This window comes from Chinchilla lanigera, unplaced genomic scaffold (genome assembly GCF_000276665.1).
Source record: "Chinchilla lanigera isolate Chin_1 unplaced genomic scaffold, ChiLan1.0 scaffold00005, whole genome shotgun sequence".
NCBI lineage: Eukaryota > Metazoa > Chordata > Mammalia > Rodentia > Chinchillidae > Chinchilla > Chinchilla lanigera.
In genome coordinates, this window is record NW_004955406.1 from 29069591 (window position 1) to 29076037 (window position 6447).

Here is a 6447-nt window from a genome sequence, read left to right on the forward strand (position 1 = left end):
GCTTCCACCTAGATTTCAGAAGGCCTGGAATGACAGACAATGTACCCCTGAGAGGGCAGAGTGTGAAGCTGTGAGTGTGAAGTGTAAGGTGCACTGGAGACACCAGAAGTTTGGAAAAGCCAAGAGTGTAGATTATCTAAGGAAAACTGCAAGGAGGGAGCAAAGGGGTCCCAAGAGAGATGCCATGTGAGCTACAACCTCTAGAAGTGCCCTAGAGAGGGAGCCATGTAAGGCCTTTGGAGCTCACAATTTATCACAGATTGCTTTGGATGTTCCATATGGAAATACAAGACATAAGGTTAGCACTGCAGAATTTTGCACTTGCTTTTGTCCTAATGATTTGTATCCACCTGTTTGTACCTTTTGGAATGATAATGTTTATCTTGTACCATTGAATGTTGGGAGCACTTGAATTTTCCTTTGTGTAGGGGCTCACATCTAAGTTTGTCTTAGATCTCAGCAGAGACTTGGGACTTGGACTTTTCAGCAATACTGAAATTGTAAGGACTTTGGCAACTGTTAGAGATGGACTAAAATATCTTTTGCATAAAGGGTTATATATGAGTCTTTGGGGGTTCAGGGGTGGAATTTTATGGTTTGTGTCTAGATGTCCTCTCAAAGCCTTATGCAGTCATGGAGCAGGCTTCTGGAGTTTAGATTTATGGTCCAGTGCTGAGATTATGGATGTGAGTGCTACACCCATAAAATATAAGGGAGGAAAAGAGGCTTGCTCTTCCCTCGCTGATCCTCCCTTTTTGTTTTTGTTGCTTTTTCTGTCTTCTGCCACCATGAACTGTATCATGTGCCACCCTGCCTTTATGCCAGCCAAGTGTGGACTGAAATCTTACCAGCTGTAAGCTAAATACAATTTTCTTTTCTTAATTTTGGGTGTTGGGTACTTTGTCCCAGCAATGAGAGAAAAGTAACCAAGACTATTTCCTCCTTTAACTTTTAGTGTTGGGTGTTCTTGTATCAGCAATGAAAAAAGTAACTAAGACAATCAAGAATCCACAAGTGAGATCTGATGAAACTAAGAAGCTTCTGTACAACAACAACAATAAAAACCCACCAAAGTGCAGAGACAAACTACAAAATGATAAAAAAAAAAAATCAGCTCTTTCTTAGACAGAGGCATAGTAGTTGAAATACATACAGAATTCAAAAACCTTAAATCACACAAAGTAAAAGATATAATAAAAAATGGTCACCTGAAATGAATAGATATTTCTCAGAAAAAAAAGACATAGAAATGGCCAATAAATTCATGAAAAAATGTTTAATCTCACTGGCCTTAGAGAGTTTTTTATTTTTTGGGGTTTCTTTAGAACTGGAAATCAGACTCAGGGTCTCATGTTTGCGAGGCAGTTGCTATGTCACTGAGCCACATCCTTGGCTCTCCGGCCTTAGAGAAATGCACATTAAGACAATGCTGAGGTTTCTTTCTAATCCAGAAAGAATGGCTATCATAAAGAAATCAAATAATAGAAAATGCACGAGAGGCCTTGGAGGAAAAGGTGGGGATATAAACGCCTGCAATCAATATGGATATCAGTATGGAGTTTCCGGAAAATTATAAAACTAGAAATTTCATTTGGACCTCTCCCCCACCAGTATGCAAGCCAGGTTGAGCCTCAGACAGTTTTGGGAGCCTTATGGACTGTGCCCCATGCCCCACACTTTTGTGAGAGCCAATCTAGGACCCAGTCACCTTTGGGCACCACAGAGAGCCAACCCCAATCCTTCTTCATTGGCATGGGAGCCATACTGAGCCCTTGACAGGTTCAGAAGCTTCAGTGACCATACCGACCCCACTCTTCCACCCATGTGTGAGCCAAGCTGAGACCTGGACAGCTTCAGGAGTCTTGGTAACCACATGCCCACACCCCTACACACTCATGTGGGAGCAAAGCTGAGCCCCAGACAGTTTTGGGAGCTTCAGTGACCATGCCCCAACCCCCACATCCTCATGGGAGCCATATTGAGCATTGGGAAGCTTCAGAAACTTTGCTCCACCACTCCCACATGTGGGAGTGAGACGGAGCACTAGGGAACTTTCAGATCTTCAAAAGTGACAAAATGAATGAGCAAAATGCAGTCTTAGACCTCCACCACACACAGAAGAAGTCCAGGTGAGATCAGCACAGAACAGCTTGGAAGTTACAGACCAGAAATGTCTGAAATGATAGCAACAGAATTAAGGAACCAACCCAACCAAGCCATAGAAGAAATCAGATCAAAAATAATCTGTCAGACAAATAAAAAGAATTGACAACAATAATGAGAGAATGGCTCACTGCATGTAAAGGAGACATAGATTAAAAAAAAAAAAAAGAGATATAGAGAATAATGGAAACAGTGAAAGAAAAATTATTTTCCTGCTGTTGGTTCCCTACTTTTTTCCTCTGTTTAACTGCTTGCTCTACCTGGTGGTTCCTTTCTATTCTTGAAATTGTGGTAATGTTTTTCTCTTTCTAGAATACTTTCTTGTACTGTTTGTAGGGTTACTTTGGTGCTCATAAATTTCTTTAGCTGTTTTGTGCTGTGGAAATATTTTGTACCTCCTTTAATTATAGTGGCAAATTCCCATATCAGGGAAACAGAACAAGCACACATAATCTTATGCTGCAACTCAAGCTTTGAGAAAAAGAAGAGCAAGTCAAGCAGAAAAGCCCAATAGAGGCAGGATTATAAAGATCAGAGCAGAATCTAATGCAATGGAGACTAAGCAAACAATACAGAGAATTAATTAATTGAAGAGTTGGTTCTGTGAAAGAATAAATAAAATTGATAAACTTCTAGAAAACCTTATTAAAAAAAGAAAGAAAAAAACTGAAATTCATGCACTAAGGAATGTAAAGGATGAAATCACTGCAAATCCTGTAGAAATTCAGAAAATCATCAATGTCTACTTGGAAAATCTTAACTCTCATAAGATGGAAAACATAGATGAAATGAACAGATTTCTAGATGCATATGAATTACCAGAGATGAATCAATTATTGAATTACTCAGCATCAGCCAATGAAATTGAAATGGAATGAAAAACTTACCAACAGAGCAAAGCCCAGGTCCTGCTGGATTCACAGCTGAATTGTACAAAAAACTTAGAGAAGATTTAATGCAATTTCTTCTCAAACTCTTTAATGAAATTGAAAGGAAAGCAATTTTCCCTAACTCACTCCTGTAGACAAGTTTTGCCCTGTTACTAGAAGCAGAGAAAGACCCAACCAAAAAAGAGAACTACAGGCCAATTACCTAATGAATATAGATGCAAAAATTCTCCATAAAATACTAACAAAGAGAATGGAGCAAATCATCAAGAAGATTTTACACCATGACCAAGGAGAATTCACCCCAGGAATGCAGGGATGGTTCAATATATGCAAATCATTTAATGTAATATACCATGTCAGTAGAGCCAAAGACAAAAATCATCTGATCATGTCAATAGATGAAGAATAAGTTCTCGATAAAGTCACTCATTCATGATAAATACCCAAAAGAAAGTCAGAATTCATAGTCTTTACCTCAGTCAGATTAAAGACTTCTATGAGAAACCAACAGCCAACGTCATACTAAATGAAAAATATTGAAAGCTTTCACTTTAAAATCAAGAACAAGAATAGAATGTCCACTGTCACCACTCCTGTTCAATATAGTTCTGGAAATATTAGTCAGAGCAATTAGACAAGAGAGAGAAATAAAATGAAGATTAGGAAAGGAAGTGAAATTATCATTATTTGCACATAACCTGATAATCTACAAAGAAGACCATAGAAACTCCACCAAATGTCTTACGGATTTACTAACCAACTTCAATAGCATAGCTGGAAATAAATCAGCAATAAGAAATCAACAGTATTCCTGTAAAAAAAAAAAAAACACACTGAGAAAGAAATTATGGAAACCACACCTGTTATAATAGCATATAAAATGATATTATTAAGAATCTAACAAAAGAAGTACAGGATGTATACAGTTAAAATTCCAGTACTGTGAAAAAAAAAGAGACTCAAAATGATTTCATATAATAGGAAGGTATTCATTGCTGATGGATAGGAAGAACCAAAATTGAGAAATTGGCCATTCTCTCAAAATTTTTGAACAAATTCAATGCAATCTCAATTAAAACACAATTAATATGCCTCACAGATCTAGAGAAAATATTTCTAAAATTCCTCTGGAACCAGGAGAGGCCTAAAATAACAAAAGCTATCCTGGGCAACAAAAGAAAGGCAGGAGACTTCACAAACCCTGACTTGAAACTATACTACAAAGTTACTTTGATAAAATCAACATAGTACTGGCAAAACAAACAAACAAAAACAGCCAGACAGGAAGATCAGTGGAACAGATTACAAGATGCAGACACAACTATAACACACTTAGCCACCATATCTTTTACAGAGGGACCAAATATATTCATTAGAAGAAAGATAGACTTTCCAATAATTGGTGCAGGAAAAACTGGCTTTCCACGTGCTGAAGAATAAAACTAGAACCATGTCTATCACAATGCACTAAACTACAGTCAAAAGAGATTAAAGATTTAAATATTAAAACAGAAACACTAAATCTACTGGAAAAGAAAGTAGGTGGAAATCTTGAAGGCCTAGGGATAGGCAGAGAGTTCTTGAACAACAACCAAACCACGTGGGAATTACTTCAAAGAATTAACAACAGAAATCTCATCTTATTGAAAAATTTTGCACATCAAAAAAATTACCAATACAATAAAAAGAAAACACACGAGTTCAGAAAAAAAATGTATCCAACTTTCACTAAGACAAAGGACTTCTATTTAGAAAATATGAAAAATTGTTTTTAAAAATCAGGTCTCCAAAATACAGAGACCCAATCCAAAAATGGGCATCTGAGATTAATACACAATTCTCAGATGAAAAAATAAAAATGTCAAATAAATACATAAAAAAGTGTTCAACATCATTGGTCATTGAAGAAATGCAAATTAAAACAACATGGAGATTTCATCTCACCCTAGATGAAAGGCTATCATCAAGAAACAACCAATAATAAATGCTCGTGGAGCTGTGGGCAAAAAGGAATACATCTTCACTGTTGGTGAGAGTGTAGACTGGTGAAACCACTATGGAAAACAGTGTGGAGATTCATCACAAATTAAAATTTGAGGTCCCATGTATCCCAGCTATTCCATTTCTGGATATTTTCTCAGAAGAATTAAAAACTTCATACCACAGTGATATATGTGCACCCATGTTTATACCAGCACAATTTGCCATAGCTAACACTTGGCAACAACCTAAATGCCCATCAATTGAGAAATGGATAAAAAAGTGTTAATTTTATACAATGGAGTATTAATGAGCTATCAAAAAAGTAAACTTGAGGCTTTTATATGTAAATGGATACAACTAGAGACCATACTCATAAGTGAAATAAATCAAACCCATATGTGTAAACATCATATTTTTCCCTAGTGTAAAAACTTGAAAGAATAAATAAAACCAAAAGGACAATAGATATCGTGAAAGGGAAATAATTTTCTCAAAGGGATGGAACATTTGGGATGAGGGAAAGGAGCAAAAGAAACAAAAAGCAAAGGAAAATATATGGAAGGATAGCTAGGATAATTGTACTGTTGATGTATATTAGTTTATTAAAAGGAACTGCTAATGCTTAGTTTTTTGACTAGTTTTACATGCTTAATTATGGTAATCTGAACAATTAATTTGAAGACAATATGCAATATAACAACCCTTGTTGAATTCCTACCACCTTGTTTAGTAAAGCTCTTTATTTTTGTAATTTTTTTATTACATTTTGTTATCCTCAGTGGTTTGACCAATCTTGCATTCTTACATCTGGTAATCTGAACTTCTTTGAAGATAACAATATGTAATATAACAATCACTGTTAATCCCTATCATTTTGTTTTGAAAACCTGCATCATTTTTACTGTTTGGTGTTGCTTTGTTTTTGATCATGTTGCTGTTATTTTGTTATTTTTTAATTCTCTTTCAAATAGAAATAAAATACAAAAATGATCTCATTCTAGGTACCTTGCAGAAAGATTGAAAGACATCATATTACAGCAATACATATAATATGAGCATATCCATGTTCAGAGCCTTTGAATTCCTAATAGAAAAATCTTGGTAACTGCTTATATGTCCTTCAAAAGATAAAAGGAAAAGAAAAATATAGTAGCTATACACAATGCCATACTATTCTTGCAACAGAAGGATAAAGGAGTTATTTCATGGAAAATAGATGCATCTTGAAATCATAATGTTAATTAAAATAAATCAGCAAAACAAACTTCCTTATTTCATGGTTTCTCTTATATGCAAAGCCCAAAATATAAATAAAGAGTAAAATTAGAAAAGATAATATGGGGGCTGGGGATTTAGCTCAGCGGCAAAAGCGCCTGCCTAGCAAGCGCAAGGTCGTGAGTTCGGTTCCCGG